The sequence below is a fragment of the Lissotriton vulgaris genome, chromosome 1_1 (assembly GCF_964263255.1).
Source record: "Lissotriton vulgaris chromosome 1_1, aLisVul1.2, whole genome shotgun sequence".
Classification (NCBI taxonomy): Eukaryota; Metazoa; Chordata; class Amphibia; order Caudata; family Salamandridae; genus Lissotriton; species Lissotriton vulgaris.
In genome coordinates, this window is record NC_141685.1 from 586,291,306 (window position 1) to 586,316,956 (window position 25,651).

The 25,651-nt window shown below is 49.5% G+C and overlaps 1 protein-coding gene across 1 annotated transcript in view; it reads left to right on the plus strand.

The window, feature by feature from the left end:
* LOC147747514 (spermatogenesis-associated protein 1-like) overlaps nucleotides 1–25,651 on the plus strand; it is a 496,200-nt gene that overhangs the window by 293,793 nt on the left and 176,756 nt on the right. The gene's annotated exons all lie outside the window — the stretch shown is intronic.

A 25,651-nucleotide genomic window follows, 5' to 3' on the forward strand; every position in this document is an offset into this window, starting at 1 on the left:
GTGCCTCCTAAAGTGCAGTTATATTTGCTGCAGTCTGCTTTATACCCTAACCTACTATCACAGCATGCGTAGAGTTAGAATACTAAATACACACTTCTTTACGGTCAGCTGTGTATGTGTGTATGTGAGTGTGTGTATGCGTTTGTGTGTGTGGAGAGCGGGAGCATTCAATAATGAGTGAAAGGTGCATGGATGATGGAATGACTAAAGAGTGCATGGATTGATAATATAATTATTTCCTAAGTTGGTGAATGGGTGAATGAAGGAGTGCATGGTTCAGGGACCTAGTTTCAATTAGTGCAGAACATGCAGTGGCACTGGAGCCAAAGGCCTGAGTGGCCCACTGCACCCTGAATAGTGCTGGATTTCATAGTTTATTTCTTTCCTTAAACCAGGGCCCATGACAAATTTGCTGCGCCACTGCCATGGATTGGTGAATGGGTGGGTGCATGACTTGATTGGGTGCATGAATTGACTGATAAATGGATGATGAATGTATCTGCGAATGGATGAATGTGTAATGAGTTAATGAGGGCACTGATGGGGAAATGGGTGAGGGAGTGAAAGGGTGGGTGACTGAAATGACGAGTGAGTGATTTTAAGGAAATGCTAAGGTAGCAACAGCTTGACAAAAACAAATATGCCACGCAAAGCGCACTAGCCAACTTTAAAAAGTCCTGCACCAGAGTGTCTGTTCTGTGTTAGGCATTCATGATTAGTATGCACATGTATATTTAAAGGAGCTGATGGCTGAAAATGCTGCTAGGACCCTTCAGCCCATCTGCCGTTGAGTGTGTTGTACCCCTCTGACCCTCAGTATCTATTTTATCACAGTTCGCCTTTTGTGAATCATAGACAAAAAAGTTTCTTTTTTGCAGTCTAACACTTGAGTAGATTCTGCTCAAAGCAGCACCCTGACTAAGCAAAGATAAGACTTTCATGATGATAACATTGATTCTCTTTTTTCAGAGGCATCTCCGCCTGACTGTCTTACAACATGAAGCAGAGACTGTAGGAAACATTAATCTTCAATAGTACTTGAATTCCCTGGTTAATCAGCAGTTCAGGAAATGCAGGTGTATGTGGATATTTGGTATATGCTTTTAGTACAGTCAGTAAAGAGAATTTGTGCAAGTTAAGGGGTTTTATCCATGAATTCTTTAGTTGCATTCTTTGTTATAAGAATCAGTCTTTTAAGCATCATCGTTAGAAATAAATATAATCTAGTAATCAATATTTCAATATAAGGAAAAATGCTAAATTAATACGAATAACAGTTAAAAATTTAAATAATACATCAAGGAGGTTCCATAAAGGAATGTTGCTATTCTAAATTTAATTAGACTGGAATAGAATAAGGTGTCAGATAAGAATTTCAAAAAGAGTTCTGATGAGAGAATAAATGCATAAGCATAAAGCCTTTGCAGTTCGAATAAAAGAAAGGGTCAAGCTGGACAACATAGGCAGCTTTAAATCAACAGACATCTAATAAAAGAAAATAGACTCAAAAGTGATCTCTCAGGAAGTGAAATATGGTCTCAAGATGCCATGGAATGTTTCTCCGGAAAATGTGATTGAGAGAAACCCTCCTTACTCTAGAAACACGCATGTATATAAGCACAAAATATTGTAGATCGAAACAAGTATCACTTTTTTCATTTACAGCATCCTATAGGATTTCAATAAGCCCTTGGGAAGAGATAACCTCCCCAGTTTCTCACATTTTCACAATGGGTCACAGACAAAATTCCTTGAAAAGATACCTTTTGCGGTCTAGGCAGTTTTTCCCATGAATCATCATTTATGTTGCCTCCTCTCCTCCTGTTCAGAACCTCACCATCAGTTGTCTAATACAAAACAAATGACAATTCACTAACTAACAGAAGACTTCTGGGAAGTTATAGTATCTGCAGTGAAACAAAAAGCATCTTTTCTCCCTCTTCATTGCTGCCCATCACTCCTTTTTAGCCTTTCTGCCTATTCTTCAGTTTCACCCATGTCAAATGCATTTATATCCTGTACTGCCTTACCTATCCGTTCTTATATCTGTTTAAATTCCTGGGGGCAGCCTCTCTTCAGCCTCTATGGAAACTAAAGCTACCATTAGAGAAAAAATCATCTGTGTTCCTAGCAACCATGTGTCACTGCACCCAGCAGCATCAGCATCAGGTTGGATGCAGCAGGGAGGTCTTTCTGTGGAAGGAAGGGAATCATTAGCAGAGCAGCATGAGGGGGAACGGAGCTTGTCTCATCAACCGATGTCCAACTGCAAGAACTAGTTTATGCCTTAAAACTAAATCCTTAATAGAAACTCAGTGGGACAATACAAACATCAGTGGAAAGCCGTGTGCTTGATATACAGTTGGTCAAAGCAATGGCAAGACAAAAAAATATAGGAAAGGCAATGGCTGTATGTGGTGTGGTGGACACAAAGACCTCTGTCTCTCTCTCTCTATAATTCTTTTTATTTTTTTATGTGTGCCGCATGGCAAGACATTTTCTTTTCTTAAAGAAAGATACTTAAAAATACATACATATACATACAGGGTAATAAGCTATCCCTTTTCAAACATTGAGCCCCCTGCTCAAGCAGAAAGTTATCATTATAGACCTGAAATCCTTAATGGGGTATTGCCCCAGATCATTTGCCTTAACTCACCTGTTTATGCTGAACTTGATTTTGTTGGCATTAGGACTCTGGTAAATAGTACTACATGTGATGTAAACCAAATGTAATGCTACTAATGGGTTTGTGCTCTAATTGCACTAAAAGTAAATTAGCCCTTCTAAAACAATGCTCAGGCCTACCACTACATCTTGTTGTGCTGTTTTAAACTGCAATTAAAACTGGAAAAATAAACCTTTTTCCAGGACTACACCTTCCTTTTTAATACTCATGAGTCACCCCTAAGGTAGGCCCTAAAGGCCTCTAGGGCAGAATACAAAGAATTTAAAAGGTAGGACATGTCTACTTATGTTTTAGATGTTCCGACAGTAAAATCCTAATGAAGTAATTTTTTACTGTTATAAGACTACATCGCCTATAGCCTGAACAGTGGATTATCTTTTTAGCCTTACCAAGTGAAAACTTCAGTTTGGGAACATATGGAAAAGTGCTTCTTCAACGAAAACTATTTGTAATTTTAAATCCTTTTTAATTGCAATGTCAGATTTTAAGTAACTATTCTGAAAATGCCACTTTTAGAATGTTGGCATTTTTCTGCCTAAATGTTATGTTATAAAGTTTTATTAGGTGCACATATCACCCAAAAGGGTATGAAAGCGCTATAGCGGAGGCACCTAAAGGTAAGGTTTAACTGCGCCAAGAGGAAGGAAGACAATCAAAAGAGCCAGGGTTTAAGCTTCTTTAGGAACTGTTTGTGATCTGCGATCATACGAAGCTGCATTGGAAGCTGATTCCAGTGGAGGTGCGCTAAATGAGAAAAGGATCTGCCAAAGTTTCTGGCAGTACGGACCCTAAGAAGGTTGAGTAGGTATTTAGTTCCTGACCTAAGCTTGGCTCGTTTCCATACATGGTCTTATGTGCCTGGCAGAGGGTCTTGAAACAAACTCATTCCCTAACTGGGAGCCAGTGTAGAGCTTTTAAACTGGTTGCCGATGGAGACTGTGATGTTAGATTTAGCACCAGTCTTGCAGCCGTGTGCAACAGTACCTGGAGTCGGGAAAATAGCTCTTCATTGATGGAGGCCAGCAGAGAATTCCCATATTCCAGACGACTAATTATTAGACCCTGAACAAGTGGTTTCCTTGATTCCACTGGAGTCCATTGAAAGATTTTACCTAGACTTTGCATAATGCCATAGCAGATGCTCAGAATATGATTAACATGGTCTTTCATGGACAACTTGTTGTCGATTTTTACTCTGAGATTGTGTACCATGGGCTTGGGAGATGGACAAGACCCAAGACTGAGAGGCCACCAATCATTGGACCAGAGTTCTTGTGTTCTTACAAATAAAATCACCTCTGTCTTCTTTAGATGAAGCTGAAGATGGTTGGTTTGCATCCAGGTATTCATAATAGTCCGTTTTTTAATCTGATTATGGTGTCAGTTGGATTAGGACCTAGGGTGATTGACAGCGGAGTGTCGTCAGCATAAGACACCACATCAAACCCATAGGATCTAATTACTTTAGTCAGAGGAGCCATGTAAAGATTGAAAAGCATGGGACTAAGTATTGATCCTTGGGGGACTGCCTTTTCTACCAACTGACTACAAGAGACTAGAGTGCCTAGTTGCGCAGCGGTGGTACGGTCTTTTAGCCAGTTAAGGGCTATTCCTCCGGCTCCCATCTCCTGTGATCGTTGTTCTAATATTCTGTGGGAGATGGTGTCGAAGGCAGCTGAGAAATCTAGTAAGACCATCATTGCTGATTGCCCAATGTCCTGGGTAAGTCTTGTGTTGTCAACTACTTCTACTAAGGAAGTTTCTATACTGAAGCCAGTCCTAAAACCTGACTGAGAAGGATCTAACATTTAATGGCTTTCCAGATACGTTGTTAATTGTTTTTTCACCAGGGATTCCAGTTCTTCCTGGGTAAGGAAGATGAGATATTGGTAGGTAATTGCTATGCTCAAAGGGGTGTGCCAAAGTTTTTTTTAAGATGGATCAAATGAGCCTTTCTGCCTGCTTCCAGGGTCACATGACTACATCTACTAGGGAGGTAATCAGTGTGAAGCATCTCTGTCTTCTTCTAAATACCAGATTTGCTTGCAGACATGCCCAGGAAATCTTTGATCTCCTTGTCACCGAAAAACCGGTATGCCTGATGTTGACAGAGACCTGGTTAGGTGAGTCATCAAACCCCGATATTGCTACAGCTATCCCCCCTGAATACAACATCTTTAGGCAAGTCAGATTTGTAGGGAGAGGTGGAGGCGTGGTGAACATCCCTATGGAGGCCATCACGGGTTCGGAATCCCTTGCCTTCTACATATCACTGACACCCCAACAATCACTTAAAGGGCTTCTAGTTCATAGGCCCCCTGGCCCAGCAGGGTCCTTCTTTGATGAGCTTCAGTCGATAATTTCAACGCTGACTCTAAGAGCGGAGCACTGCGTACTGGCCGGAGATTTTAATTTTCACATGGATGAGAGTTCTGACCCTTACACAACTAAATTGCTCGACATTTCTGACTCCCGATCTCTCTGGACCGACCCATGGCAAGGGCCACACTCTGGATCACGTCTTTTCCACTTCCCTTATTGAGGTGACGGCAGTGTTGCCGGTGCTTTAGTCAGATCACCGGCTGGCCTATTTCAACGTACCGTGCATTAAGAAATCATCCAGCACTGTCCTGAGACATCAGGGACCAGCATCCAGGGCGTATCATCGGGTGACTCCGGAGATGTTGGCCCAGGCCTCTCTGGACCATCCTCTCCCTTTCACGGGTGATTTGGACAAGGACCTAGAATCTTTGCAGATGTGGCTAACGGACAGGCTGAACGATCTTGCACCTGTGATCCCCCCCCCCCGACAAACATCTAAACGGGTTTCTGCCCCTTGGTTCACTGAAGCGCTGGCGCACTCTCGTCAGCAGTGTAAAGTGGCCGAAAGGGCTTGGCGGTCTCAGTATGGTGCTGGGGCGAGGCTTGCCTACAGATTAATGGTTAAAGCCTATCATCGGGAAATTCTCCAGGAGAAAAAAGGATATTCCGCCAGGAGAATTGAGGCCGCAGCCAACTCCTGTAAGGAGATTTTCTCAATCGTTAGAGAATTCACGACCCCGCGATCTAATGCGACTCAGGCCGCCCCTTCTGAGTCATAGGTTTCCACCCTCGCCAACTTCTTCACCACCAAGATACAGTTGATTCAGTACTCCTTTCCTACAAGGCTGGTTGATGTCTATCCCAGCCTTGCAGATGAGCTAGCTCTTCCAACTCCACCAGGTCCAGTCTTGGTAGCTTTTCCGCCACTTTCGGCACCCTCATCATTGGCACTTATGGCCAATCTTAAATCTGGGTCGCCTCTTGACCCTTGCCTGGCCAAATTTTTGGCGAAAATGGCGGCTATCGTAAACCCTCTCGCAAATCCGCTCTTGATTCTCTCCTTGAGCCAGGGGAAGGTCCCGCAGGAATGGAAGCAGGCAATGGTCATCCCTCTCCTTAAGAAGCCGAGCCTTGCCCCGGAGGCTCCCTCCAATTACAGGCCCATCTCGCTCCTCACCGCATTGACTAAGATCTTGGAGAAACATGTACATATCGTGCTCTCCAACTTTCTGGAGTCTCACGATTTGTTACACCCCTCCCAATCTGGCTTCCGCCCCAATTTAAGCACCGAGACGCGCTGTTGGAGGTGTCTGAAGCCATTAAAGAGTCGCTGGCTACAGGAGGCAAAGCTATGCTGGTCATGCTTGATTTGTCGGCGGCCTTCGACACCGTCCCCCATGAGGATCTCCTCGCCAGACTCTATGAGATCGGTCTGAGGGGGATGGTGTTCAGCTGGTTTAGATCCTTCTTGGCTGACCGTCGACAAACGGTCTGGGCCTCTTCTAGCTCCGCCGAGATGCCGCCACTGGGAGTCGGAGTCCCTCAGGGCTCCGTGTTGAGCCTGACTCTCTTTAACATCTTTATGACCCCTTTGGCGACATTGGTGGAGTCTTTTGGGGCCCAGATCGTATCCTACACCGACGATACCCAGCTCCTCTTCACTTGCCGGAAGGGAGATGATTTTGATGGAGAGAGTATCCGTGAGTGCCTTGAGGCTGTTTTTAAATGGTTCCAGCTAAACAGCCTCAAGTGCAACTCAGATAAATCTGAGATACTCTTCTTCGGCTGCCCATCTGACCCAGATTGGCATGAATGGTGGCCTGCCGACATGTTCCCACCAGCGCATTCGTCCCAGCTAGCTAAGAACCTGGGAATTAAGATTGACAACGGACTGACGCTTAGATCTCAGGTTATGGCTCTCACGGGAACCTGCTTCGGCATCCTCAGGATGCTCCGGAAGTTTTTCCCTCTGCTCTCCGAAGAACATAGGAGGACTACGGTTCAGGCCTTAATTGGCTCAAGACTGGATTACTCCAACGTACTTTATCTTGGCCTGCCGGAGTATCTCCTGCAACGCTTACAGGTGGTCCAGAACACTGCCGCACGGGCCATCTTTGGTCTCCACAGGCGGGCCAGAGTCTCTAGGCTATTGCAGTCGCTCCATTGGCTGCCTATCCAGAAGCGGATAGTGTTCAAGGCTCTGACACTGGCCCCGAGTAAAGAAGGCCCCCATTGGAGGCCGCTCTTTTAGGCTGCGAGCTCCGCAACTCTGGAACTCTCTCCCTTTGACTCTATGCAGTACATCTAATCTATTGGCTTTTAGGAAGGGCCTTAAGATATGGCTTTTTGCCCGCTAGGGCGCTCCTTCTATGGTGCTGGATTCCTTCAGTCCTCTGTAACTATTCTATTTTGGTTTTGCTGAGGTATGTCTTTTCTGGTCACCAATAAAAAGCACCGGGACACTCCTTTGGAGTAGCCGTGTGCTATAGAAGACCATTTTAACATTAACATTAACATGAAAGGCTCTTGTGTGAGTTTTATTTATGTTCCTTCCATACATCAGAACAGAAGGGTCTTGCTGTGGGTCAGTGTTTTTCCCTCCTGAGTAGGATGTCCTGGCATTGTACTGGGCCGGACCTCTCCTCCCGTTCTCTCGCCTGCCGCTGCCTGCCTCCGTGCTTGAGCGACCCAGCCGCCGCTGGGCCGCCCGGATCTACCCCTGCCTCCCACGCTTGACCCTGGTTCTGCGACCCAGCCGCCCGCCGTCCAGAGGTCCCGCCGCTGCCTCCCTGCGGCCCGCCCACCACCAGCCCATTGGCCGCCCCGCTCCCGCCACCCAGCTGACCCGCCCACCCGGCTCCTTACTTAAGGGGACTGCGGGGTCAGCTAGGGAGTGACCGCTGCACCTTTAACGAGGCCGGGTCACCCCCTTTGCTTCCCTCGCCTGCCGCTGCCTGCCTCCTGTGCTCAGAAAGAGCGACCCAGCCGCCGCTGGGCCGCCCCGACCTCTCCTCCCGTTCTCTCGCCTGCCGCTGCCTGCCTCCGTGCTTGAGCAACCCAGCGGCCGCTGGGCCGCCCGGATCTACCCCTTCCTCCCACGCTTGACCCTGATTCCACGACCTAGCCGCCCGCCGTCCAGAGGTCCCGCCGCTGCCTCCCTGCGGCCCCGCCCACCCCCAGCCCATTGGCCGCCCGCTCCCGCCACCCAGCTGACCCGCCCACCCAGCTCCTTACTTATGATGCCCCCAGAGCGACCGCGCAGCGGGAGCGCCGACTGAGCGCCGAAGGTGCGCCAAAGGTAAGCCCGTCTGCGCCCGTCCGCGCCTGGACCGCGCCCAGTGCCAGGACCCCTGGCCCCCGCAGACACCAGGCCACCCGCCGGACCTACGACGCCACTGAACTCAATGCACTCAACGCCGACCGAATCCCGGGCTGCTACCGAGCCACCCCGAGACGTACCCATGGACCCTTCTGCTGCCACTCCTGCAAGTTCACCTGCATCCGGACCTGCACTACTCCAGCACCGACCAAGACCAAGACGAGCAACAGCAGCAGCCACCTGAAATGCATCCTGCTCAACACCCGCTCCGTCCACAGACACGCCGTCGAGCTCTGGAACCTGCTTGACACAACTTCACCAGACGTCGCCTTCCTCACGGAAACCTGGATGAACGCCTCTTCAGCGCCCGACATCGCCATCGCCATCCCAGACGGCTACAAGATCATCCGAAGGGACCGCATCAACCAGACCGGAGGAGGCATCGCCATCATCCACAAGAACACCATCTGCATCACGACCAACACCGACGACACCCTCGCACCCGCCGAGCACCTGCACTTCCAGGTCCTCATCAACCCCAAGACCACCCTCAGAGGCACCCTCATCTACAGACCCCCGGGACCACACACACAATTCAGTGAAGACATCGCCGACTTCATCAGCCCGCACGCCCTCCTCTCCGCTGACTACATCCTCCTCGGGGACCTCAACTTCCACCTGGAGAACAATAACGACCGCAACACCACCACCCTGCTGGACAACCTCGCAAACCTCGGACTCAAGCAGCTGGTGACCACCCCCACCCACTACGCCGGACACACACTCGACCCCGTCTTCTCATCCAGCAAGGGCATCACCTTCAGCCACGCCACCGGACTCCACTGGACGGACCACAGCTGAGTCCACTTCAGCTTCAGAAGGACCACGATCCACCACCACCAGCAACAGGTTGCACGCAGAAGCTGGAACAAGATCACAGCCGACCAGCTCGCGACTTCCCTGAGCAAGAACCCACCCACCAGCGCAACGAACCCCAGCCAAGCGGCCACCAACCTCACGAAGTGGATCAGCGACTGCGCAGACGACCTCTCCCCCCTGAGGACCCCGCCTAGCAGACACAGCAGCAAGAAAGCCCCATGGTTCACCGACGAACTCAAGAGCTCCAAGAAGAACTGCCGAGCCCTCGAGAGAACCTGGCGCAGAGACCCTACAACGGACAACATGACTGCCCTCAAGCTCGCCACCCGAAAACACCACCAACTTATCCACGCCACCAAGAAAACTGCATTCAAGGAACGACTGGACAACAACGCACACAACAGCAAGGAACTCTTCAACATCGTTAAAGAGCTCTCCAACCCCAACGCCGGACACAACCACATCACTCCTTTGCAAGACCTCTGCAACTCCCTCGCCTCTTACTTCCACAACAAGATCGCGGACATACACAACTGCTTCAGCACTCAACCGACGCACGCCACGACCGAACCACCTTCCCCTACCACCACCCTCCGCGCCTGGACCCCGATCAGCACCGAAGACACCGTCCGCACGATGAACTCCATCCACTCCGGATCTCCGACCGACCCCTGCCCTGACCACGTCTTCAACAAGGCCGACGCTGTCATCGCACCCCACCTGCGGGACATCATCAACACCTCCTTCGACACCGCTACCTTCCCGGAGAGCTGGAAGCACGCCGAACTCAGTGCTCTACTAAATAAGCCATCGGCTGACCCCACCGACCTTTGAACTACCGCCCCATCTCGCTGCTCCCGTTTCCTGCAAAAGTCATCGAGAAGACCGTCAACAAGCAGCTGGCCGCCTTCCTGGAGACGAACGGATCCCTCGACCCCTCGCAGTCTGGCTTCCGGGCCAACCACAGCACCGAGACCGCCCTGATTGCAGTTACCGATGACATCCGAACGCTGCTCGACAACGGAGAAACAGCGGCCCTCATCCTACTCGACCTCTCCACGGCCTTCGACACTGTCTGCCATCGTACCCTAGTTCAACGCCTCAGCAACGTCGGAGTCCAGGAGAAGGCACTGGAGTGGATCATCTCCTTCCTCGCCGGAAGAACACAGAGAGTCCGCCTCCCCCCGTTCAGATCTGAAGCCACCGAAGTCATCTGCGGCGTCCCTCAAGGCTCCTCGCTCAGTCCAACCCTCTTCAACATCTACATGAGCCCCCTTGCAGACATCGCACGCCAGCACAACCTCAACATCATCTCCTACGCCGACGACACCCAGCTGATCCTCTCCCTTACCAACGACCCCGCCACCGCCAGAGCCAACCTTCACGAAGGGATGAAAGAGGTAGCCGAATGGATGATGAACAGCCGCCCGAAACTGAACTCGGACAAGACGGAAGTCCTCATCCTGGGATCCTCAACCTCTGCCTGGAACGACTCCTGGTGGACCCCCGCCCTAGGCAGTGCACCCAAACCAACAGACCACGCACGCAACCTGGGCTTCATCCTGGACTCCTCCCACTCGATGACCAGACAAGTCAACGCCGTCTCCTCGTCGTGCTTCAATATCCTGCGCATGCTACGTAAGATCTTCCGGTGGATCCCCACCAAGACCAGGAAGACGGTCACCCAGGCCCTCGTCACCAGCCGTCTGGACTACGGCAACACCCTCTACGCCGGAACCACCGCCAAACTCCAGAAGAGACTCCAGCGGATCCAGAATGCCTCAGCACAACTCATCCTGGACATCCCCCGTCGCAGCCACATCTCCGGACACCTGAGAGATCTGCATTGGCTCCCGGTCAACAAGAGAATCACCTTCCGTCTCCTCACCCACGCACACAAAGCCCTACACAGCCAAGGCCCAGGATACCTCAACAGCCGCCTCAACTTCTACGCTCCCAAACGCCAGCTTCGATCGACCAGCCAAGCCCTCGCCGCCGTCCCCCGCATCCGTAGAGCCACCACAGGGGGACGGTCCTTCTCCTACCTCGCCGCCAAGACATGGAACTCCCTCCCCAGGCCCTCCGCCTGACCCAGGACCACCTCGCCTTCAGGAAGCAACTCAAGACCTGGTTGTTCAAGCAGTAGCAGATCCCCCCCCCCCAGCGCCTTGAGACCCTCTGGGTAAGTAGTGCGCTATATAAATGCAATGATTGATTGATTGATTGATTGACACTGTCTGCCACCGTACACTAGTGCAGCGACTCAGCATCGACGGAATCCGGGAGAAGGCACTGGAGTGGATCATCTCCTTCCTCGCCGGAAGGACACAGAGAGTCCGCCTCCACCCGTTCAGATCTGAAGCCACCGAAGTCATCTGCGGCGTTCCTCAAGGCTCCTTGCTCAGTCCAACCCTCTTCAATGTCTACATGAGCCCCCTCGCAAACATCGCACGCCAGCACAACCTCAATATCATCTCCTATGCCGACGACACCCAGCTGATCCTCTCCCTCACCAACGACCCCACCGCCGCCAGAGCCAACCTTCACGAAGGGATGAAAGAGGTAGCCGAATGGATGAAGAACAGCCGCCTGAAACTGAACTCGTACAAGACGGAAGTCCTCATCCTGGGATCCTCACCCTCCGCCTGGGACGACTCCTGGTGGCCCCCCGCACTAGGCAGCGCACCCAAACCAACAGACCACGCACGCAACCTGGGCTTCATCCTGGACTCCTCCCTCACCATGACCAGACAATTCAACGCCGTCTCCTCGTCGTGCTTTAACATCCTGCGCATGCTACGTAAGATCTTCCGGTGGATCCCCACCGAGACCAGGAAGACGATCACCCAGGCCCTCGTCACCAGCCGTCTGGACTATGGCAACTCCCTCTACGCAGTAACCACCGCCAAACTCCAGAAGAGACTCCAGCGGATCCAGAACGCCTCAGCACGACTCATCCTGGACATCCCCCGTCGCAGCTTCATCTCCGGACACCTGGAAGACCTGCACTGGCTCCCGGTCAACAAGAGAATCACCTTCCGTCTCCTCACCCACGCACACAAAGCCCTACACAACCAAGGAACCAAGGCCCAGGATACCTCAACAGCTGCCTCAACTTCTACGCTCCCAAACGCCAGCTTCGATCGACCGGCCACGCCCTCGCTGCCGTCCCCCGCATCCAAAGAGCCACCACAGGGGGACGGTCCTTCTCCTACCTCGCTGCCAAGACATGGAACTCCCTCCCGACCCACCTCCGCCTGACCCAGGACAACCTCGCCTTCAGGAAGCAACTCAAGACCTGGCTGTCGAGCCGTAGCGTACCCCCCTCCCCTAGCGCCTTGAGACCCTCTGGGTGAGTAGTGCGCTATATAAATGCTTTGATTGATTGATTGATTGATACTCTGACTTCCTGAGCTTCAAATTTTAGCCTCATAGCTATGCCCACCTCATTCTGGAAGTCTGGGGGCTGCCTGCCCTACCTCCTAGGCCTGCCTGCCCTTTGTTACTTCAGATGGGTTGGAGCCAAACCCAGGAAAGGGGCATCCCCCATCCAAGGACGAGCACTGGGGATAAAAGTGGCACCTTCACATTCTCTCATAAAAAAACTTGTGGACATGTGGAAGTGTCATATGAAGGACTGCACTGCTGTCTGAAGAAGGAAGTCTGGATGTGCTTGCCTTGAACCCAGCATCCCCATAAGTGGCTCCAAGGGCCAGTTGTCTGATCTCCTGTTTGAGCTACAGGGACCCAACAAGTTTCAGGGGCCTCCCTGCAGCCAACCAGCACCTACTGGACCTCTCTGGGACTGCATGAGCCCTGATACGGTCCTCTGCTGGAGTGAGTACTGATGTGCAAGAGCTGCCCTGAGGTCCTTGACCCTTGGCAGGCATCAGAGTGAACTCCTCCTACATGAAAGGTGAAAATCCAGAAGTTTTGGGCTCCTCTTAACCGCGAAACAGACTCTTTGCGCTGATGAATGACAATCCACGATGCATACCATAGCAAATCTCCAGTGTTAACTGGTCTTCATGTCAGCCATGAGAGTCTGTGTCAGCAGCAGCAGTCTGTGCCTACCGCCATTGCAAAGCTCCAACAACAACTTTCTCTTTGTGCCACAATAGCAACCATCACGTGAATCAAAATGTCTTATGAGGGGAGAGTGGCTAGCAGCTGATGGTGATGGCAGCGTAGCTGCTGAGCTCCGTGTGAGAGGCACCCTTAATCATTGATCCGCTCACTCATCCGTACTATAACGAGGCCCCCGGGGCGAGAGCTGAGGTCCGAAACGAAACTGGTGAAACCGGCGGAACGGGGAGACGCTCAGAAGGTGTAACCCGAAGGTGGCAAGCGGCGGGCGCTGAGGGCCTTTCCTGCAGCAACAAGCCGCGACCTGCCGTAGTTTTGGAGCCGGGCGGAAGTGGTGGTAAGCCGGGCACCGCAACACCGGAAGGACCCCCTACCTCAGCCGAGACGGGAGACGGCCGCCTAAAGTACCTCTAACAGTGAGACGCAGGCAGCGACTGTGCGCTTGATGTCCCCGGCGGCCGCGGGGAGGCCCGACGGTCTCGTCATCGGACACCGGAGCCATTGAGCGGTACCGTGAGTTGCTCCCACCAACTGCCCCGCAAATATACCCTGCTCCTCTTCATTACGTTGTGCCCTCCCGCCCTGGCAGCGACGTAACACCAGTGGAGGGCACGGAGGTGACTGCAATACTTACCGGCCCCACCACACAGTGAACGCAACTGTGGCAGCACACCGGCCGGTGGCACCGGGTTGGGGGAGTGGAGGCAGCAACACCCGAGCAGACCACACCGGCAACCCCACACAACAACGGAGAGGGAACGCATACCTGCCCATATAGGGGGCGAGGGCATAGAAAGTACATTGCCAACAGTTGAACCACCCATCAGTGAGTCCAGTGGCCCATAAAGTGACAAACTGGTCGGCGAATGGTGGCTGTGGCGAGAGTGTGAGCGGAGACCCCCCTGCCTTTCTGCCCCATATGTCCTTATGAACTCGGAGTCCTGGTGCTAACTGCGTCACGGGCAGTTTGCACTCCTTTGATGCCCACAACATCGTAATCGTTGCTGAGTTGAAGACCCAGGCAGGTGCCTGCGACAAAACACTGGGACGTAGCGAACCCTCACAAGAGCGTAAGCACCCACCAGACACTACAGGTGAGCCACTGCCGTGCCCGCCACCCCATATCATCCAGCAAATAGCCTAGACTTGGTCGCCTGTCTCCCCCCGCGCCAGCCTTGCGACAGTGAACCTCCTGGAAGAGACACCATGGCGGGTAGAGGCCAGAGGAACCAATCAACGCAGGCTAAGCTGGACAGGTATGCGTATGAGAAAAATAACTCGCAACCACCGAAGGACGTCCGTCCACGGGGAAAACACCTGACGGAGATGGGGCAAAAAAGGTCACGTTGGAAGACATTATGAAAGCATTATCGGCGGTTCAGACGACGGTGGGGACAATCTCAGTGGACGTTTCTTTGCTACGGGCGGACTTCCACAAAATGACGGAGCGGATCAAGAAAGTAGAAATAGTTACAAAGTCGCTGGTGGAGTACACGTCAGAATTACAGAGAGCAATGGCGCGGATCAAAACAGAAAATAAACTTCTAAAGGAGAAGCTGGATGATCAAGAAGGGCAATCGAGACGCAATAATGTGCGAATTCTCGGTCTTCCTGAAATGGAAGGGGCCCAGGCTATGGATCTATACGTAGAGGACTTAATCAAAACCAGACTGCAGCCGAAGGGATTATCCCACTTCTTTTTGGTTGAAAGGGCCCATAGAGTTCCAGGTGGCAAACGAAATCCGGGGGCACCCCCACGGCCTGTACTGGCCAGATTGTTCAACTTTTGCGATAGGGACGCAATCCTACAAGCGGCAAGAATGTCCCAGCCGATCCGTATCCACAACTCCACACTTGCATTCTTTCCAGACTACACAGCGGAGGTGGCCCGTCGCAGAAGAAGCTTCATGGAAATCAAAAAAGAGATGAGGGCGCGAGAACTGCCCTACTCCATGTTATTCCCGGCCCAGCTCCGAGTTGTAGCCGACGGCAAAACGTGGTTCTTTGACACGCCAGAAGCGGCCTACGACTGGTTGGAAGGTTGGTGGCAAGTAGGAACACAGCGGTGCACCAACAGGAATCACCGCCAACAACAGGAAGTTGACAAAGTTGGATCTCAAGAACGGAGGCGAGAGGGGCCGAACTGTCCACCAAGGCCAGGGACGGAAGAAAATGAACTGTAACTCGAACATTGACCTCTCGGCGCCGACCGGCATTAATACTGTGCCTACTACTGAATTTGGCCCAGCTCTGGATTCTGGACTGAGGCGAGCCCGGGGGGACAGCGAGGGCTGCGGCCTCCACGGTCCTTGTACCCCGACAAGCAAGTACAATGGTTTGGGTTGGGGTAAAGCACTCGGCTCAGTTGGGGTGGCAGACAGACAGATGACCAGGGTCGCTTTGCCGCGATTCAAGGCCAATGGGAGGGGAAACTTCTAAACATAGTCTTGGTGTACGTGCCTCCGGCACTACAATCGGTGGCACTGCCTGCGCTATGAGCGTTTCTCTTAACCCTACCGGAAGGGGACCTCATTCTGGGAGGTGACTTTAACACTACCATAAACACGATAGTGGACAGATTTCCGGCACGGCCGCAAACGTCGGGTCCCTCCCGATTCCAGGGCTTTCTATAGGCAATGGGACTAATAGACGTCTGGCGACATACACATCCAGCAGCGCACCAGTACACATACCACTCCACGGTACACAATAGTATGTCGTGAATAGTCTACTTTCTAATGGTGGGATCGAGGCTGCAGAATATCGAAGATGTGAAAATCAAGCCCAGGGGCATCTCAGAGCACTCTCCCGTGTTACTAACTCTCATTTGCAGGGAGAAATCCCACAGGAGAATATACCCCATCTACCCTAATTATCTGAAAATCCCCGGAATACGGAAGGAAATTAAAAATACTACTGAGCATTTCTTCGATGAAAATACTGCCTCTGTAGAATCACCGTCCATACTTTGGGAGGCTTATAAGACGGTCCTCCGAGGACAGGCCATCGCCTCCATCACGGGGCATGAACGATCCCAACAAAAAGAGCTAGCTGAAGTAGATGGCACACATAGCGCACATGGCAAATCCCTCCTTGAACTCGACCCATGACTTACAGCTGCAGCAGCAGCTCCACAGAGACTACTTACAGCACCGAACCATAAACTACATCACTGCTACGGCACACAACGTGTACGACATAGGAGATAAAGCGGGAAAAATGTTAGCATGGCTGGATAACAAAAAGGGAGGGCCCAGAGGGATACAACAGCTGTACTCGAAGGCAGGTATCCCACAGACGCATCCGGAAGAGATAGTTCGTACACTAGCTGACCACTTCGAGGAAGTTTACACTCCAGACAGGGAAATATTAGAATCCGAAGCTACTCGCTAAGCCACATAGCAACCCGTGCCCTCTCACCCAGGGCGGTCACGGAGCTGGAGGCAGACCTTACAACCGAAGAGCTGCAATCTGCTATAGGAGCTCTACAGTCTCGGAAAGCGCTGGGCCCCAACGGAATCCCCATAGAATGGTACAAACTAATGTCCGATACACTAAGCGCGCCGCTGCTGGCAATGTAAAACGACAGTATGGCAACAACTGTACTCCAGCTGGATCAGCGCACAGCAATGATCGTGGCGATTCCCAAGCTGGGTAAACCCCCAACAGAATGCACCTCTTACTGCCCGATATCACTCCTAAATGCGGAAGTTAAAATATTGGCGAAATTACTGGCAAATTGACTAATGCCTCACCTCCCCCAACTGATCCACCCGGACCAATCAGGCTTCATGCCACACCGAAACACGGCTCTTAACCTCAGGCGGGTTCACGGAGTGCTGGCGTGGGCTCCGGCGCTTTCAGAGCCGGCAGTAATAATGTCACTTGACGCAAAAATGGCTTTCGACTTGGTAGAATGGCAGTACCTCTTCGCAGTCCCAAGCCATATGGGTTTTGGTCCTAAATTCCTGGCATGGATACGACTCTTATACACTGAACCAGTGGCTCAGGTTACAACCAACGGCCACATATCCCATACTGTAAGACTGGCAAGGGGAACACATCAGGGCTGTCCACTATCGCCGTTGCTGTTTGCATTGGCATTGGAGCCATTGGCGACCTTAATTAGGACGACCCCGTTGCTAAAAGGAATTAGCTAGACAGCGGGATGGGAAGATCGCATCTCCCTCTATGCCGACGACATGCTGCTATACCTAACGGACCCCACCCATAGTATACCTGAGCTTCTCGAAATTTGCAATGCACACGGGAAAACATCAGGTTACACGATAAACTGGTCCAAGTCGGTTCTCTACATTTTAACAAGTCCAGATCCGTCACTCCCAGCCGATTGCCCGGTCGTGATAGCCAGAGACTCATTTAAGTATTTAGGCATACATATCACTAGAGATGCGGCGGACTTCCTTGGTAAAAACCTGACGCCCCCTCTGGAACGGCTGAGGCGCGACGTCAAGCACTGGGCATCCTTACCTCTAACATTGCTGGGAAGAGCGGCACTATATAAGATGATGGCCTTGCCGAGGTTCCTCTATGTTCTTGACAACACTCCGTACCAGATACCGCCACAATACTTTCAACAAGTCGCGGCACAGGTCTCGGCTCTTCTGTGGGGCAACCTACCACCACGAACAGCCCAAGTTAAACTAAATAGGAGCTGGTATGACGGCGGGATTGCATTGCCGAACCTGCAGCTATATTAGTGGGTGACTCAACCTAAAACCATTAATCACTGGATTCATGCACCCCAAGACGATCCAGCATACCGAACCGACAGAATGCAATTCGGAGCGAACAACATGCTGGCGGTGCTCTATAATAGAAGCCAGGCCACAAAACTAATAGGGCACAAAAAACAGATGGTCGCGTTGTGGTATAAGGCACAGGCGAAATTGGGATGGAGGGGAATTATCACCAAACTCACCCTGCTCTGGGACACCAAGGCAATGGGACAATTAAGGAGTTAGCTGGCGTGACCAAAGGTGTTTGAATGACACCCTAGGGCATCCATTATGTTGGATGTAGTTGCCTCACACACCCAGAAGGGTGTCATGCTTCATCATAGGCGTTTGCTCCTCGTCGGGGAGGCGGTGCAACCCCCGACGGGCTCACCTCAAAGAGGGGCTCTTTGGCAGAGATCTTTTTATCCAACAGCCTTATGGTGAGGTGGGGGTGTGTGGGCAGGATGGTGTGTTGTTATGATTGGGATATTAAAATGTAGCAAGGGGTACCGGAATTCACTTTATTCTGGGGGTCCCCTGGCTGCAATTAAAACGTGGGGCTAGCTCGGGTAGGTCTCCCCACGCGGACCCAGGCGATTCGAGCTACATTTAATGGGCTCATCCCTGATGTTCTGTCCCACCGACCCCTCATGTGGCAAGTAGTCCTTGACCAGTAGGCATAGGAGAATCCACAGAGGTAACATACACCACACACATGACACTAGCATGTTGTTCTTTTCCTCACTTTTGTAAGGTCCTGATGAATCGCGGGTGACTTTACCCTTTGCGAGAAACATGTCGACCACTTTCACTTCTAGTCTCCTCTAGGGTCACTCGACCTAACCTGTTGACATTCAAACACCTTTGGTCACGCCAGCTAAATCTTCCCTATCTCTCCATAGGAACAGTTCAGCAACCTTTCTATTGCTTCCTCTGTACTAGATACGGACACAAGCTGTTACTGGACCTTCCACCATTCTGAGTGGTAAACAGTGTCCGTTGATCAAGTGATCAATTGTCTTCCCTCCCCTTTTTTGATAAAAACAATTAAGGAGTTGCAAGGGCTTTACACAGTGGGATAATATCGGAATTTCCACGGTGGGGGACATGTGGGAAAGGGGACAGTGGTTCCTTTTGCACGACTCCAACAACAATATGATTTGGGTGTGACTGAAATTTATAGATATGTGCAGATTAGACATGCCTTACTAACGGCAATCCCAGGGGGCACTGACGTTCCAGAGGCCTTGCCATTGGAGGACCGTCTACTCACAGATTTAACGACGATGGCTGAAATGCCAGAAACCGGTCCCCGGAAGCTTGTCTCCTTTCTGGTGAAGAATTGGCTTGGTAGTTTAGTCTGCCCTGTTCCCATGATGCACTGGGCCAGGGACGGACTGATTTGCATATAGCCAGGTTCTGAGCTGGGATGGTGCAGTGAGCTAAATAACGGTGATGGATCAAGCCCTGATCTTTGGACTGGGTAAGAGTGGTCTGCTTAATTCAGACACTCTGTTCATCACTACCCCCTTTTCTGAATCACAGATTTCATGCAGCAGCGTGCAACGTCCCTCACATTTCGGAAGTTCTTTAACAATATGCCCAACCCTACACTCAGACTCCGAGACCAATGGGTGGAAAATGTGGGAGATATGGACGACACGGATTGGCTGGCGGCCCTGGCATCCCCTAAGGAGGTGGGCATATCAACTAAATTCCGCCTGATGCAATTAAAAATAGTACACCGTGTATATTACAGCAGAACCACCTTACATAAAATAAACCGCGCGGCGCACCCATTCTGCCTCAGAGGGTGTGGGGAGGAAGGTACACTTTTACATACCCTGTGGGACTGCCCGATTATAATAGACTACTGGCAACAGGTCCTGCGCCCTATTTCACAGACGTTGGGGGTTTGCCATCTGCCCGAATCGCGGAAATGTCTTCTGAATGTATGCGACCTCACTGATCTCACTCGCTATGGTCAAACATGGAGTACGCTTGGCCTTATGGTTGCAAAGAGAGACATAGCGCAGAGATGGGGCGTGATAGACCCCCCCACGTTAGCACTGTGGTGTAGAAATATGGACTTGGTCATGGTTACGGAGCGCACAGTCTATGAAACCAGGGGAAGCCCGCGTAAATGGAATAACATTTCGGCACCATGGAACACTTTCAGAGGGGATTTATGCGAATTGCTGCCAGAAGAAGAGCTCGATAGTTCAGATGATGAAAACAGAGAGGTGTGGAGATGTGGTGTGCTCAGGGACGTGTCTAACTAGACGAGACTCCTAAGATGTAACTGCTGTCTTGAGAATTGATGCACTGTCTACGTTTTTTGTAATCGAATGTACAGAATGTATTGCAGAATACTTGACTACCCGACTCTTCCTGTTCGAATGTAACCTGATTAAGTGATTACTGTCTTAATGGCCAATGTTCTACTCAATAAATACATTTTTTTTAAAAATGTCTTATGAACTTAAGCGAAGGTGCAACAATAATAATATATTAATTCTTTCATCTGACATCATTTGCTGTGAGCGTGCCTTATTCAACACAATGAGAAACGTTTTTTAAGCTGGGTTCAGACATGTAAAAGGCAGAAAGGAAATCTTCAACTTCTTAGGAGATCAGATTGAGCAAGCAGAAGCTGTTAATACCCTTTGAGAAAGCCATAGGCTGGCATCTTGGGGCCAGTCCTGCCATATCAGTTTGCTAGAACACCATAACTTTTGAGCAGAAATAGACATTTAACTTTTTTCACACAGACAACACTTTCTATTACTCAACTGAGATATACAGGTGAGATGCCACCTTAGAAACTCGCATAAGCCCATTATGGACTAAGACCGCTTTGGTAGAGGCAAGAAGGGAGGGGTTAGAAAATAGAAATAGATCCAATCGTTTCATGCAAGAGTATTTGGAAGTCTGAACTACTATTACTGTATTTCAGTTCAATTTGATATACTCTTTATTAATAATATTCTTTGGCACCGTTTTGTTCTTTTTTATAGTTACAACTATGCACATTTTATTCACAAGGATAGCATGTTGATTTTAATAAAATCATAAAACCTACCCTTAGTCTGCACTCTTGTGTGTGTCAATTCTTGGTGAAAATATTCTAAACTCACTAACAACAAATAATCCTGTGAAGTCTCACACAACTGGTCAATACCCAGCAGAATGCAGCATCCTCAGTGTTAGAAATTGTGTTTCTGGTTGGCAGAGGTATGCACCCTGTCCAAGCAGGAACCACAATCCTAGTCACAGCAAGTCAGATGCACACCCTAAATTAACCTGTGCTCACCCTCTGGTAACTTGGCACAGAGCAGTCAGGCTTAACTTAAGAGGCAAATGTGTAACGTATTAATGCAACACTTCAAACAGTAACACAGTGAAAACACCACAAAAAGGCTCCACACCAAGTCAGAAAAATAGAGTAACTTTTATCATCAAAACAAAACCAAAGCGACCAAAATATAAGTATAACCAGAGGTATGATTTTTTAAAGAATACATGAAAATGTAGTACTTAAAAGCTTAAATCCCCAACCAGGGATACCTGGTCACTCTAGACCATGGTAAATGCAAAAGTTAAGCCCAACCGCGATTGAGTGCGGGCCAGATACAGGGACCAGCCTTGCCCGCTAAAAAGTACCTTAGATATGTTGTCGACAAAGCCTAGATGTGGGAAGCAAAGAGGTGACGGGTCATCAATGAACCGCATGATTGAAGGTGATGTGTCGGGGCTGAGTCACACAAAGTTGGAAATGTATTGGAACTGGAGTTGAGGTACGGGAAGCTAGGAGGTGAAGCATCATTGTCAAACTGCTGAGTTGAAGGCGATGCGTCGGCGCTGAGCCACACAAAGTCGGAGATGCATCAGAAACTCGAGACAATGTGTCGTGCAGTTGGCGATGCAATGTCTGCGGTCCGTGCAGCTGCGGTGATGCGTCATCGTCGAGGGAAATGTGCCAGTTCCAATTGGTGCAACGTCTTTGATGTGTGGATCTTAGCAGCTGCAGCACTTTATAGGCCCAGAACTTGGCAGGGCAAGACTTGCAGCAAACAAAGTCCAGATGCTGTAGCAGGTTGCTAAAAAGTCTTTGATGTCCTTGGGCCTTTGGAATTACTCTGGGTTCAAGTGAGATGGATCCAGACCATCCTTACCAGGGCAGAGGGTAGCAGGTGGGCAGGGCAGCGGAGCAGAGCAGCAGTTCTTCTGGAGCAGCAGACCAGCAGAGTGGCAGTCCTTCCTCCTAGCAGGGTTCTTAACAGGTCCAGTAGTGTACTGAAGGCGTAGGGTTAGAGACTCAGTACTTATACCCAGTGTCTTTGAAGTGGTGGTATTAGACCTTGCATCCTTGGTGTGGTTTCCCCATTTTGTTCCCTCTGACCTCCTGGTTTTGCTGGCTTTAGGAATCTGGGTACTTTACTACTGCTAACCACAGCTAAAGTGAATGTGCATTTTACTTGAAACATGGTAACATTGGTTTATCCACCATGTACCTATTCGATTTACTTATAATTCCCTAGTAAAGTGCACTACATGTATCCAGGTCCTGTAAATCAAATGCTACTAGTGGACCTGCAGCACTGAATGTGCCACCCATTTTAGTAGCTCTTTAAAAATGTCTCAGGTATGCCTCTGCAGAGCCTGTATGTTCAGTTTTAAATTACCATGTCAACCTGGCAAGTTAACCTATTTCCCAGGTCCAAGCCTTCCTTTTTATTACATATAGGTCACCCCTAAGGTGGGCACGGGAAAGCCCATGAGATGTGCAGTGTATATAAAAAGTAGGGCATGTACTTCTAAGTTTTACATGCCCTGGCAACAAAATACTCTTACATTTGTTTTTCACTACTGCAAGTTCTATCTCTCGGATAGGATAACATTGGAATTGCCTTATTACAATTTATAAGTGTAATTTTCAATTGGGAAAATATGGGACTCCCATATTTGGTGACTCTGGAATCACAATTAAAAAACACAACTGATAGTGAAATTGTTTTTTAAATTGCAATTCTGAAAATGCTTCTTTTAGAAAGTTAAAAGAACAAATGATGGATGGAATGCTGAACAATGCAAAGATTCACCACCAGTCACAAGGAGCTAAATACATCCTTTTTTTGCTCACCAAGCACCCCTCATTAGGATCCAGCCATATGCAAATCTGTCTTGACCCTGCTCCTCGTGGGAACAGTCCAGCCTGAACTGCCAACCAGGTCCACCCGGGACCAGAAACAAGCATTCTGGGAACAATTTTTGGGGTATCACCCCTCATCATTCAGGGTAGCTTGAATCCAGGGCACAGTGAGCACAGGACCTACATCTTGGCATACCATTCCCAATGATGGCGAAAAAGGCAAAAAGAACAGTTGATGGAGATAATGCTGAACAATGCAAACACTCACCCCAAGTCACAAGGATCTGGGTTTAATCCATTGTTTTTTTTCTTAACAACCCACCCCAGTTTGGACCCAGCCATGTGCATAGGAGTCTTCCCCCTACTCCTCATGGGAACTGTCGAGCCCAAGCTGCCAAACCAGGTCCTTAATGGACCGGAAACAGGCTTCCTGGGACCTATTTTTAGGGTAACTGTTAGCGTTTGTGCACAGCAAAGAGCATGTCCCCTCTCATTGCACTAGTGGTCTCTGTAATAGCACTCTTTAAACATACTACTGAAAGCCTTTCTTGTTATCTCAGCCCCTCCCTAAGACTTTTGTGTATGTTGCTCAATGTATTCACAAGTTTGGACATTGCTGTCTTGTTTGCACATTGGACCTTGCTTTTATTTATTTATTTATTTATTTATGGAGCTTATAGAGCGCGCAGCTACCTCCGATGGAGGTGTCCCGGCGCTAAGATTACATGACTGTCCCCATGAGGAGTAACCAAAATCATTTTACCAAGGCTTATTTAGAAAACATTGGACCTTGCTTTTACCAAGGCTTATTTAGAACACTCCTCCCTAGGCCATGCGTTACTTCAACTCATTAGCATAATAACTGAAGCTCTGCACATGTGCTTGTGAGAACCACACCCAGTTCTTTGAACCACACCCAGCTCTTCAAACCACACCCAGCCCTGTCTATAAAAGGCAGCCCCTGAGCCTCACCCAGTGCTTGTGCTCGTCTACCTCCCACTTACCTTAGAACAGATCCTTCGGCGCTGGCACTCCTGCTCTCTCCAGACCTTCATTGGCTTCAAAGGGCGCAGCTTCTGGCTCTTCCTTCTTCTGGTTTCAGGCTACTTCTTGCCTCAGCCCCTCTTCTGTCCACTTCAATCGGCCTGCAAAAGAGAAAGAGGTCAAGGTTAGACTGATCAGTATCCCTTTTCAGCAACAAGTAAGTGCAAAACCTTTTATTACCTGAAAGAACTTTATCAGCGATTTCTGGATTCATGTAAAAACAATTTGGAACAAGATATCTCCCACGAACTTAGTGGTTCAAACCCTTTGTTACAAGAATACTTTGTGGAACTTTGTGAAATAAACATTGTTTTACATGGAACTTTTTTAAGAATCGAACAGAGGAAATCATTGACAGCAAAGCAAACAGTAAATCGAGGACTTGCACAAATTACCTGCTGTATTTTGATGTAAAAGTACAGTATTTGTTTTATAAAAAGTCTGGAAATGTGTGAAAAGTGAGTTTGCTATTAAAAATTTAGGCTTTAGTTATATTAAGGTGAATGTTAGACGTTGGTAATTCTGATAATGATATTCATTTGATTTTAAAGAGGTTTTACAGTAATAGAAAGCACATCCCAGAACAGTAACACATTCCAAACCTGGAAGCTTGAGACCAGGATCCAATAGGTTCTTTTAGAAGAGAATTTCTAATAAGACTAAGGTTTAGTCAGGAACACATTTAGGGATAGGTTGCACGTATCTGTTCTTTGTTTATGTTTCATTAGGCACCAGTTTCTACAAAAGTCAGAGAGGGTCGCAGATTTTAGTAGCTCTTCTACAGTGGAAACGCAAGAAAGGTGTTGTCTCTCTTTTTTTATTTCATCCACTTCCCACCTTCCCTTGAGCTTCTGGTTTTTAGTGCACTGTTTTAAAACTAGTGTGCTGGAACAAGCAGTTTCAGGGTGGGGTCGGGCTGTCTTCAACCTCCATCAGAACTGAACAGAAACTCAGGTGAGCTGGGCTTTCACAGTAACACCCCTCATCAGCCAGGCTAGCTCGAATCTAGTGGCACAGTGAGCATTGGACCCATGTATAGGCATACCCTTCCCACATTGGGTGACAAAGGCAAAAAGAACAAATGCTTGACGGAATGCTGAACAATGCAAACATTCACCCCCAGTCACAAGGATCTGGGTTTAATCAATTGTTTTTTTGGTCACCACTCCCTCCCCCCAGTTTGAACCTAGCCATATGCAAATCAGTATTGACCATGCTCATTGTGGAAACAGTCCAGCCCGAGCTGCCAAGCCAAGTCCTCCCTGGGCTTGATACAAGCATCCTGGGACTGATTTTATGGTATCACGAGACTGTGTGACAAGACAACTCTTATCATTGAAGCATGCGCTCTTGTATCACAAAACTGTTGAGTTTCTTCACAACAATAAACTGTGTATAATGACAAAAGTAATCCAATGTTT